The 12,476-nt window shown below is 52.9% G+C and overlaps 1 protein-coding gene across 2 annotated transcripts in view; it reads right to left on the bottom strand.

Annotated features, from left to right (window-relative positions):
* The window catches only part of ARHGAP18 (Rho GTPase activating protein 18), a 116,841-nt gene that overhangs the window by 88,100 nt on the left and 16,265 nt on the right, over positions 1–12,476 (bottom strand). The window contains exon 1 of one of the 2 annotated variants that reach the window (XM_072764546.1): positions 6,761–7,023. The exons of the other annotated variant lie outside the window; for it this stretch is intronic. The gene's annotated coding sequence lies outside the window, so the exon portion shown is untranslated. Of the gene's footprint in view, positions 1–6,760; positions 7,024–12,476 lie in introns of those variants that run through there. 2 annotated transcript variants of the gene reach the window in all.

Below are 12,476 nucleotides of genomic sequence, written 5' to 3'. Positions count from 1 at the left end.
ATAAGCAACTCACAGGCCAGATTTGAAACTGTGAGTTAGGAGATTGTCACAGCCCTGGGGCCGAAGGTCAAGCGGAAGCACTTTCATTGCTGATGTATTCTTCACCGGTTTTTGTTTTTGGTTTTTTTTTTTTTTTTTTTTGCTCATAAAAATCGTGCTCAGTTATAAGTAGTTCGTTTCAGCCGCTTTGGCCAACTCTTACTCTCATTAACAGAACAACTTAAGGGCAGCCCGGGGGGCTCGGCGGTTTAGCACCACCTTCGGCCTGGGCTGTGACCCTGGAGACCTGGGATCAAGTCCCCCATCGGGCTCCCTGCGTGGAGCCTGCTTCTCTCTCTGCCTGTGTCTCTGCCTCTCTCTCTCTCTCTCTCTCTCTCTCTCTGTGTCTCTTATGAATAAATAAATAAAATCTTTAAAAAAAAAAAAAGAGAGAGAACAACTTAAAAATTCCAGCTCCAACAGAAATAAGGCGCAATGGGTTTAAAGCACTTGGGAAAGGGAGGGGAGAAGGAAGAAGAACCGCAGCCCCCAGAGCCTCCGGTTAGGTTGGTCTCCAGGCCCGGGCCTTGTGAGCAAAGGCGCCACCCTGAGGGGGCTTGGCCGAGACCAAGGCCCTGGGGCAGCACCCGCAGGGACCCAACGCGTGAGGGTAGTGGCCAAGGGCAGGGCGGCAGCAACGCAGGAATAAGGCGAGGCCTGTCGGTGGTCCGCACACCAGCCGCGCTTCTCGGGTCCCCAAGGGACGGAGCCACCTGTGCACATGCACCCGGCTCCCCACGGGGAGGGCGCCCCACGGACCCCGCAGCCAGATGCCGGGTCTCGTCCGCACCCCAAGGCATCGGGTCCAAGAAGCCGCCGTCCTCCATCTACCTTCTTCTATGTCCAGGGCGACACACCTGCGCTGCAGGCAACCGTTGAGGTAGGGGTGCTGTTCGGACACAGCCACCCCACTCCGCAGGTGTCCCGCAAACGCGGGAGCTATGGCGTGGTGGCCGGCTGCGCACTCGTCCCTCGTCCGGGCCGCGGGGACGCAGCAGGGAGCACGACGGAAACCACCAACCTCGGGGATCCCGCATGCTGGACAAGGTCCCCAGGGGAACATGGCGAACCCGGGTGCAGGTCGCACCCTGAGGGCACACGTGTCTCTGGCGGGCTGGTGGCACGGTTGCCACCGCAGTGAGCGTCCAGCCATCAGAGCGTCAGTCAACCCTGAAGCCACTGACCTCTCTGGGAGTTGGGGTTTGATGAGCCTGGCGTGTGGCCTGAGCGTCCGAATCTCAAACTTCTTTAAATTAAAACTTTGGATGCAAATGTAAGATTTATGGGTATTCACGTCCCAGCTCAAAGCACTTCGAAGGGCTTAAATTCTTCACAAGAGAAGTCAGGGGAAGGACTCCATCATCTTGTTCACGAGATGGTCTCGGGGAGGATTATCATCTTCAGGACAAAAGTCAGCGACTCGCTAGCAGAAAACTGCTTTCAGGGGACGGGAGCCGTTCTGGATTTCAGATTTCTTCATCTGAGCTTACCACAATCATTTTCCCGTAAACTCCTTTTGTTTCGGTTGCTTATTTTAAAATGTCTTTAATAAAACTGTTAGTTGAAGACCATCCCACCTTTGAAAGAAGAGTCCGTCACCGACGTTCTCGGAGTGTCAACTGCTTCTGCACGATACTGCAGGCGTGGAATACGTCTGGATATTAGCCATACTGATCCTAAAACACAGCTTAAAGTACATTTTTAGGGAATCCCTGGGTGGCTCAGTGGTTTAGCGCTGCCTGCAGCCCAGGGCGTGATCCTGGAGACCCGGGATCGAGTCCCACATCGGGCTCCCTGCATGGAGCCTGCTTCTCCCTCTGCCTGTGTCTCTGCCTCTCTCTGTCTGTGTCTTTCATGAATAAATAAATAAAATCTTTAAAAAAAATAATAAAGTACATTTTTAAATCTCTAATATACATTTGATTTGTCCTATTTTGCCTCTTTCTCCTAAAGATGTCACAAAATATCCCAATTAATAGTATATTCCAGGGCCGTCTATTATCTGAACACTTATTAGCCAGAAGGGAAAGTGTAGGCATTATTCATTATTTATAACTTACCGACCTGATTTTTTTTTTCTGGCAGAAACATAAAAAGCAATAGTGAGAGACATGGCTGGAAAAGCAGAGTGGAGCCCCGATCTGAGTCACACATAAGCACGTACTCAACTGGGCAGTATCTGCTAAGAACCCACTACGCACCACGCAGCGTGGACACAATCGCGAACACGCCAGACGGGATCCCAAAGGTACAGTCACGTGGGGAACGTGGACGAGCACGTGTGACGGATCAGAGTGTGGTTTTGAGAAGCCCCTACGATGATCAGAACTCAAATAAACCCGAGTGGGCTTGCACCTCAAGTGCCGCGCGTACACAAGGAGGTAAGAGGAGATCCGTAAGGGTGCGGTCCTCCCGACCAAGTCGCTTTCCACCTCACTGCTACTGCTTCTCGCTGCTGCAGCAGTTCCGAGCGGCAGCAAACTACCAGCCTGGTGGCTTCCAATCCATTCTCTCGTAATTCCAGACGCTGGATATCCAAGCTTAGGATCACGTTAGGATCACGTAGATTACGTTAAAAAGAAAAAAAAAAAGTCTAAGGCCAAATTGTATGGACAAGAAGAGTGGCAGAGAGAAACCTCCCGATTTACAGTCCAAAAAAAAAAAAAAAAAACACCTACATGAGATATATGTCCAGATATCTCTCCAGTCAAATCACGTAAGGGCCATTATGCCTTTTGTACCTCAGCACCTGCAGGCCAGGCCACTTGACTAGAACCCTAACAGAGACCATCTTAATCCTGCTTTGCCTCATTATCTGGAGAAATTCTGCTACTGTAGAACCCACTATGCCGGGGACCCCGCTAAAGCTCTCATAAGTATTTAATACCGTTAATGCATAAGGTTGGACCCTAACAATGAACACACCCCGATATACGGTATTTGACATGAATTGATAACGGCCTGTATACAGGCTGCACCCACCCTCTTCCCAGTCCAGACCCGCACCAGCACAGAAACTCAATTCTCAGCCTCTAAAGCAAGAATTAAGATACCACCTCCTCGCCAACGACGTCATTACAAGCATATTTCCATTTTATTTGAACTATTGACATTTTTTGCTTCATGAACAGAATAAGTAAAACACATGTCATTGTTGCATTGACTTAAAATACAGCAACGTGAAAGCAAAGGCAACATGGATAATAACCTAGAATCCACGTATTACTCAAGGGTCATCCATCTCATGTAGGGCAAGCACCATGGGACAGTCCAAAGACATAAAAAAAAAAATTAAAAAACAAAAAACTGCATTTCACCTTCTTGTTTTCCAAGAGCATGACGAGCAATCTCATGGGTTACGTAATCTATAAATGATAATACATGATCATTTATCGGCTTGCCTCAGGGAGCAGATGTGACTGGCAGGTCCCTGGTACACGTACCGTGTCCCCTCTGCTATCTCATCACACAGAGTCTTTCCACTGCAGTGAAAAACTTGTATTCTCTTATAGAACTATTACTTATTAAAATAAAAATGCAGGCAGCCCGGGGGGCTCAGCAGTTTGGAGCCTGCCTTCGGCCCAGGGTGTGATCCTGGACACCTAGGATCAAGTCCCACGTCAGGCTCCCTGCATGGAGCCTGCTTCTGTCTCTGCCTCTCTTTCTCTCGTGAATAATTAAATCTAAATAAATAAATAAATAAATAAATAAATAAAATAAAAATGCAATGATTGTGCCAATATAACATGCTCATACTACAGAATCATAGAATTTTTATTTTTTTTTTATTTTTTTTATTTTATTTATTTATTCATGAGAGGCAGAGAAGCAGGCTCCACGCAGGGAGCCTGATGTGGGACTCGATCCCAGGACCCTGGGGTCACGCCTTGAGCCCAAGGCAGATGCTCAACCGTTGAGCCCCCAGGTGTTCCCTGAATCATAGAATTTTCAAAAGGCAGGGTCACTGGAGAGCATAGGAAAGTAGACACGCCATCAGTCCATGTCATACTTTCTAGACTAAACTCCTGTGTGTCCGTCCCCTCCCCAGTTTTGGTTGCGGCAAAGCAAGGACGACATTGGCCTAAGGATGAAGGCGGGCCAGGGTCACCGATGAGATAACGCCAGCTTTGGAACACAGGACAACCTGTGCCGTTTCTCTTTGCCAAGTCAGAATACGGACGTGACCACTGGAGCACACTTGCCTCATTTCCATGTGGCCTTGGGCTACCTCCCTTGCTGGCTCAGTCCCCAGAGCCTCAGTCGAGGCCTCAGAACCAAGCAGCAGCACAAAAGGAACCAAACCAGATCCGCGGCCAACACAGGGTGCGAAGGAAATCTCCTGGACAGGGGTCACTACCTGTGGGTGGCTGTCGACACCCGGATGGTGGACGCTGCCGTTAAGGGGTCAAGTTCTTGCGTATTTGGGTAACACATCAAGCTGACACCCTTGGGATGCAAAGGAGGAGGACTATACCGCCAACCCGTCACCTGAGCAGCAGTCACATGCGGAGGGTACGGGGCCTGCCTCACGTTAACGAGCTGCAGAGGTTCAAGGACAAAGACCGCAGCATGTCCAATACCTTCCTGGCTGATCGTCCAGGAACAAGTGCATATAGGCAGCTGGACAGAATGGGGCACGGCACAAACACACAGGGAATGTGCTCTTAAAAACTTGTGCCCATGAAGCATTTTATCAAAGGAAACCACAGACGTCATAACACACTTTTGTCCAAGGACATGGTTCGGGCACTACTACTGTGTCCTATTGGCTCCTATTCCTCCCCCCCTCCCCCACATCTCTGTCTCCTTTCCTGTGGTTTAAAGTGTCTATTCCCACACTTACTTGCACCAGGAAAAACCAAAAAAAGGCCTTGGGGTGGAGGGAATCAACGTAGAGCTGCAAACTTCTTCTTTGCCAAAGAACAACATTTTGGTTTTTTATTGAGAAACCAAGTGTCCCCGCTCAGTGAAGACGCCCGACCGCGTCCAGAAGCGGGACCATGTTGGGTTAGGCCTAAGCCACCAGGGCCTGCCCCTCGCAGGCGCGGGGGGGGGGGGGGGGGGGGGCGCGCCTCCAGCCTCCACATTCCCCCTCCCGCCCCTGCCCGCCCACCTTCTCACTCGCTCGCTCTCAACCTAATCTTTAAAACAAAACAAAATAAAATAAAAAAAATACAAAAGAAAAAAGTGTAACCTATAGAGCAAGTAGACACCAAGTAACAGATGGGAGAGGAGGGCGCCCCAGCCCAGAAATGCAGGGAAGCACAGGGCTGGGGACGCCAGACGCACTCCATGTGTGACAGCTTTGGGTGGTGGCACGTGTCCCCACGAGGCCGCAGCGGGGGCGCGGGCGTTTAGAGGCCGAGGGCAACGCGGGCAGCAGACCTGGGCGCCAGGGACAGCTGGGCTCCGGGGAGGGCGGGGGCTGCCCGAAACCCAAGTGCGGGCCTGAGACTCATGAGGTTGGGGTGGGGGTGGGGGTGAAGCTCAGGGCAGCGGGGGGCCCATGCCGCGGACATGCAGCCCTGCTGGGAGCCAGCCGTCTGGTCGCTGTCCTGAGGACGCAGGGTGGCCGTCCCGCGGCTGCCGTCAAGGCACAGGCCGAGAGCCCGCAGCCCACCCAGCGGCCCCCGCCGCCAGGACCTAAGCCACAGAGTTGTCGTCGCCATCTGGAGAAATCCCTGGTAGACCTACACAAGACATGGACACCTAGTGTCCCGGCAGTAAGGCCCCCGGGGCGGCGGTGAAGCGCACCGGGTACGGGGACGGCCCGCCACGCAGGTCCCACGCACGACCACCAGGAGCGGCCGTCACTGCCCCGGACTCCGGGAGCCAGGCTGCCAGGCTTCAGAGCCCGGCGCTACTGTTTCCCGAGCGTGTTGCCTGGAGCGCGTTTCTGACTCTGCATGCCTCAGTTTCCCCAACTGTAGGCAGAGTGCGGTCACCCGTACCCCCAGGATACCGGGAACACGCCGGAGTCAGTGTGCATCTGCGGGGCTTGGGACGCACGCCAGCCAGAGTTCCTGTCCCCCTGAGGGGAGGTGTTGGAAAACCCTCAGCGCCCCCCAAAGTCGCACCTGAGCGCCACCCAAGACTGCAAATCACGCGGGTGGGCACTTGATATGCTGTTGCCCTTTTTCCTTCCACCTCCTGACTCTCCCCCACCCCCCGGGCCCAACCATCGCCACCCTAGCTGATCCCCGAGCCCCTCAAACAGAATGGCAGCCCGAGAGCAAGAGGTGCGGGTGGCCCCGTCCCCAGGCTCCCGGCCCCGGGCGCCACCACACCGCCTCCACCCAAAGATCCGGCGTGTGGACAACCTCTCAAATCCCACGCAAGCTGACTCGCCGTACTATTAAGCAGTGTGCGCCTGAGGGAATCAGCGGGGCCCCCGGCCTGCAGCCCCAGCCCCCTGGGCCCCCCCACCTGTCTGCTGAGCGGGGTCCCGCAGGGCCGCCCACCTGCGCACCCGTGCACCTGCGCTGGGAACCGCTGACGCCTGGGCTGGCCCACGGGAAGGGGAAGGCAGCGGGCGCCGCCGAGGACCCAGCTTGGCGAACGGCACCCCTGCCGTGGACCACCCTAGCTCATCCCCTTCGCTGCAGCTCACAGATGCTCCCGGGCACACTCCTGCGAGGACCCATGGGGGTGGGGGGCTCAGCTCCAGGAGCCCGGCGGGGACCAGACGTGTTTCCCTAGCAGCAGTACCTCTGGGCTTTACCTCGTTTAACCTTCGTACCACGGCAGAGGCAGAGAGGTCAGCAACGTGTCCGAGGTCACAGAGCTGAGAAGCGACGGGTTCAGGATTTGACACCCTGCTGTCTCAAAACCCAGGGCTCCCTCTCTCAACCCCAGGGTCCCCGCCCCGGCCAGCAGCTCCCAGGATCATGACGGAGTCTGGGCATTCTTGGAGGCGGGAAGGTCACGAGCGAACACTGATGGAGAGAAATCCCCATCCTTCAGCCAACACTGAGCTTGAAGGTCGGCCACAAACCGGCCTCCCCTCCCACCTCCCGCCCACACCCTGCTCCCCAGCCAAATCACCATCCTCCAGCAACGCACCCCCCTCCCCAAGGTCTTCCTCTACCCAACGGTCCTTCCAGCTGGACTCAGAATCACAAGTCACAGGACACAGAAATTAAGAGAAAATCAAACTTGATATTCATATGCGCGTGGAACCCACAGGGGCCTGAAGGTCTGGGGACAGTGCAGGGCAGGAAGCTTAGAGGAGCAAGCACAGGGTTAGGGCCTGAGGATACAAAGGGAGAAAGCCCTTAGCGGGAAGGCGGCAGGAGATGTTCGGGAAGCACGGCTGCCCCATGATGCACATGAGCTCCCCGGGAGACGGGGAGTCCGTCCTGGTCCGGGCTCTTCTCTCCAACGTATATGTGAGCAGTTGAGGTGCGCGGGGGGGCAGGGAGCTCTTCTAGCATCTGCAGGGCTTGGGTTACCTCTTCCGGCCCACGTGTCCCATCTCGGGGCAGGCTGCCCATGGCCTTCACGGATCTCCCTCTCCTCAGACTGCATCACCCTCCTCCCCCGAGACCAAACCCTCCCTAAACCGCTCCAACAAGAGGACGCTTGAAACTTGCTCTGATCCTCTTAGTTGAAGGTAACCTGTCCTTCCTCTGCAAATACCCATAATGGGGTTGAGGGTTATTTTTTTTTTAACCTCATCATAGCGACTGTGGCTTTGTGTCCTGCGTCACAGAGACGTGGCACTGCACATCCTCCTCGGTAGAAATCTGAAAACTCCGTACGGCGTTCACCTCTGAACAGGGCAGAGCATGGAGCCCCGGTTCAACACACTTCAAGGAGGGAGGATGGCATCGTTCGTCTGGTCGTCTAAGACGCCCCCATACACGCTGGGGCCCTGGGGACCAAGCACAAACATAGCCACTACTGGGGGCGGGGAGTCAGCAGGCTCCGTCTAAGTGCACTACATCTCAATACTCTGATATAAAAATCTCTATTTTCTTTTTTTTTTAAATATTATTTATTTATCCATGAGACCCAGAGAGAGAGGGAGAGACACAGGCAGAGGGAGAAGCAGACTCCCTGCAGGGAGCCTGACACGGGACTCTATCCTGGGACCCCAGGGTCACGCCCTGAGCTAAAGGCAGCGCTTAAACTGCTGAGCCCTCCGGGCGTCCCTAAAAATCTCTTTTCTTTCCACCTCCTTGAGGAGCTCAATGTCAGAAGACCAAAAAGAGGCAGATTCCAAGTAATTGTATAATATCCAAAAAATGTATGTTCTGCTTTTCTTCTTTGCCTGGAATTCACTGAACGAGCAGAAGCAGAGGGGCTGATGCTAAATTTCTACTACTAACCACCTCGCAGCCGGGCCTCTTCGGCAGCGTGGGGACGAACTCATCCGTCTCAGGCCTGAAAGGGAGAAATCTGGCAGCTGAAAGGCAAAGGTTCTCCTCTCCAATGATGGGAGCTGCCCCAGGAAGCAGGAATGGGCAGGATGATGCTCTTGTATTTTAAAACTTCACCAGAGGACTTCGAGGAAAGATACAGGAGGGATAATCCACATGCACATTATTTTGCAGACGATGTGCCTTTGGCAATAGCTTCAGAAACCACTGAAAGTGTGGGGGCAAAGCACACACACACACACACACACACACACACAGACATCTTTCGGGGCCTTTCGTCCCTCGGAAAAATCAGATATTTTTCCACTTGCTTCTCCTGGGGACTTGAGAAAAGAAAATCCCTAGAAAAACGATTCTTGCCATACCTCCCTCACCCCCCACATCCCAGCCTTCAAATTTCCATTCTGAATTCTGGAACCAGCAGAGGTTTGACCATCTAAGTAAACTTGACCAGTTAATTTCTGTTTTGGGGGATCCCTGGGTGGCTCAGCGGTTTAGCATCTGCCTTCAGCACGGGGCGTGATCCTGGAGACCCGGAATCGAGTCTTGCATCAGGCTCCCTGCCTAGAGCCTGCTTCTCCCTCTGCCTGGGTCTGTTCCTCTCTCTCTCTCTCTCTCTCTGTGTGTCTCTCATAAATAAATAAAATCTTTAAAAACAAATAAATAAATAAATAGGGCAGCCCGGGGGTGGGGGGCTCGGCAGTTTAGCGCTGCCTTCAGCCCAGGGCAAGATCCTGGAAACCCGGGATCGAGTCCTACATCGGGCTCCCTGCACGGAGCCTGCTTCCCCCTCTGCCTGTGTCTGTTCCTCTCTCTCTCTCTCTGTGTGTCTCTCTCATGCATAAATAAAAACTTAAAAATATAAAAAAATAAAAAATAAAATAATTACATAAATTGGGGCACCCATCTGGCTCCATTGGTAGAGTATGGGACTCTTGATCTCGAGGTCCTGAATTCAAGCCCTACGTTGGGCCGAGAGCTTACTTTGAACAAAGAAACAAACAAAAAAACCTAAATTTAAATTATGAACCTAATGCTAATAACCAGAAAACACGATTGCTTTTGGCTCAACCATCCATTTGTGACATTTTATTCATCAAGAAGTCAAGACGAATTTCCTGCCCATGTAAATCCATATGTAAGTGTGTGTATACAACATGATTTGCATGGAGATTATAAGTGAAAATAAACGGAATGACTTATTCATAAAGTACAAATGTTAATCCCCCATATGTACAGTGCCTTACGTGGCACATGCCATTAAAACGAATAAAACCCCTGCTGAGCTAAGTGCATGCTTATGACATATATTCCTAACAAAGGTGATACATTCTTACAACAGAGAAGTCCTAAGTATCTGATGTCGCTTGTGCCAAAATGGGAGGTTTTTACCCTGCTCTCAAGTCATCTATCCCTACGTACAACACATAAATTCCCCAAATAGACAATGATCCATGTTTCAAATATAATAAAACATGATGACAAATCAGAAAGTAAACAGCTGATTGTTTGCTTCCAAGTCTAATTTTAGAACCTGTAGATAAGGTTCATTTTTTTCCAAACAAATCATTAATATTGTCCTTGTTTACTTTTTATCTGAGATGTCACGCGAATAAAACATTAAACCGTGTCAATTCGCTTTGAAAATCCAGATGCAGGCAGCCCAGGTGGCTCAGCAGTTTAACGCCGCCTTTAGCCCAGGGCATGATCCTGGAGACTCCAGATTGAGTCCCACATCAGGCTCCCTGCATGGAGCCTGCTTCTCCCTCTGCCCATCTCTGCCTCTCTCTCTCTCTCTCTCTCTCTCTCTCTCACGAATAAATAAAATCTAAAAAAAAAAGAAAAAGAAAAAGAAAAAGAAAGAAAAGAAAAGAAAATCCAGATGCGTGGAGAAAAGGATGCGTATCTCCAATTCAGCACCAGGTGGACGTGCAGCATTTACCGTCCTCTCAGAAAGGGAGGGGAACATTTAAAAGATTAAAAAATCTTTTTTAAAGATTTTATATATTTTTATTCACGAGAGACACAGAGAGAGAGGCAGAGACACAGGCAGAGGGAGAAGCAGGCATCAGAGAGCCCAACGCCAGACTCGATCCCGGGTCTCTAGGATCACGCCCCAGGCTGCAGGCGGCGCTAAACCCCTGAGCCACCGGCTGCCCCCTACTGTGATTTCATACAGGCCACAATGTGGAAGATTCATCAGGGGTCCGATCAATCTTATAGGCCCTCACCACATCTGGGCATCCTCTTAAAATGTCCGAAACTGTAAATTCCCTTCAGTGCTGTCATCATTTAATCCGACTCCAACCACTTTGGAGTTATAGGAAAAAAAAAAAAAAAAAGACGCCTGTGGTGTGCAAGCAGCACAGTGTGACTGTCGCTCTGCCCTCCCCACTGTGCGTGGCCTCCCTCCGCAAGAGCTGTCCTTTGATGGGGGACATGAGGTGGGGGCATCACCCCGCACAAAGCCCCACATCCATGGGCTCTCCAGCGTCACTCTAGTTCCATTAGAGGAAACGAGGTGGGGAAGGTGGGGGGCGGCCCCAGGGGCCCCTGCAGCACAGACGCAGCAGCACCCCCCTCCCCAGCAGGCGAGGGGCTACGCGGACTGCGGCCAGGCCCTGCCAGCGCGAGGCCCGGGCACCCCGGGGACCCCCTTACAGAGCCTCTGCGCCGAGGCAGGTCTGGGGGCCCCACCACCGCCCCACAAGCCGGTGCTTCCTGAGGAACCCGCTCTCCCAGTAGCTCCCCGGGGAGCCTGGAAACGTGAAAACTGGCTTCCTCCCGGCTTGCGACCCACCGGCCGGGGGCCCGGGACAAAATCCAGTAAGAGACACTTTCATGTGGGTGCTACCAATTAAAGAATGAAAGGGGTCTGGCTCAGCGGCTGGGTGCCTGCCTTCAGCTCAGGTCATGGTCCTAGGATCTGGGATCAGGTCCCGCGTCGGGCTCCCTGCATGGAGCCTGCTTCTCCCTCTGCCTGTGTCTCTGCCCCTCTGTCTGTGTCTCTCATGAATAAATAAAATCTTAAAAAAAAAAAGAAGAGGGGCCTGCGCTCAGATGCGTCCCTGCCCAGGTACCCCGGAGGCCCAATGGAAGGGCGTGAACTGGCTCCCAAACGGCAGCAAGCAGCTCATCCATGGGGTGAGGCTACTCTCCACCCATAATCTGTGCTCAGGTCCCCGGTCCCCGCCGGCGGCCCAGCTCGGGCCACGCGTCCCTGCAGCCACGGGCTCGGTAAGGCCTGCACCCACTGCCGAGGCCCCCGGAACTCCTGGGCAGGGAGCCACCTCGGAGGCTGTCCCGCCACGCCCCTGGCCTCCACAGCCGCCCTCCTCCAGGCTCTGCCAACGGTTGTGTGTGTGACCCCGGAGCCTGGGGCCCAGCCGCCCGCCCTGGACTGAGCCCCCCGGGGCCGCTGGCCCCACGGCAGGGCCGGGCTGCCTCGGCTGTTTCGTCGGTTTGGTTTTCATGTCGTGAAATGTCCTAGTCTCCACAGAGTGGGTGCTTGCTTCCTCCCTTCCCGGAGGCAGGAGACCCGGGAGCCAAGGTGCGGCCCCTCTGGGGGCCACTCAGCTGCCTGGGCTCCTCAGCAGCGTACGATCCCATCTCCCCTTCCCTTCCGAGTGCCCCTGCACTGGCTGTGCCCGCCGGGAGGTGGGGGACACTGCTCCGTGTGAACCACCTGCCTGGGTGCAGAGAAGGAAGGATACAATGTCCCGGAGCGTAAAAAGGCACAGAACACGGGTAGACGAAGAGGATCGCCGGCAGACAGCCTTCAAGGAACTCTCCTGTAAAGTGACACAGGGACGGCATCCTAGATGGCTCCCACTCAGGGAGTTCTCTGGGTGCACACAGAACTCTGTTTTTGCTCAGATTAGCAACTTGTAAAAAAAAAATTTTTTTTAATAATAAAATAAATAAAATAAAAATACAATAAAATAAATAAAAATAATAAAATAAAATAAAATAAAATAAAATAAAATAAAATAAAATAAAATAAAATAAAATAAAATAGATTAGCAACTTGTGGCAGCGGGACATTTATGGGAACAT

Source organism: Vulpes vulpes, chromosome 1 (genome assembly GCF_048418805.1).
Source record: "Vulpes vulpes isolate BD-2025 chromosome 1, VulVul3, whole genome shotgun sequence".
Classification (NCBI taxonomy): domain Eukaryota; kingdom Metazoa; phylum Chordata; class Mammalia; order Carnivora; family Canidae; genus Vulpes; species Vulpes vulpes.
This window is presented reverse-complemented; position numbering and strand designations above follow the sequence as displayed.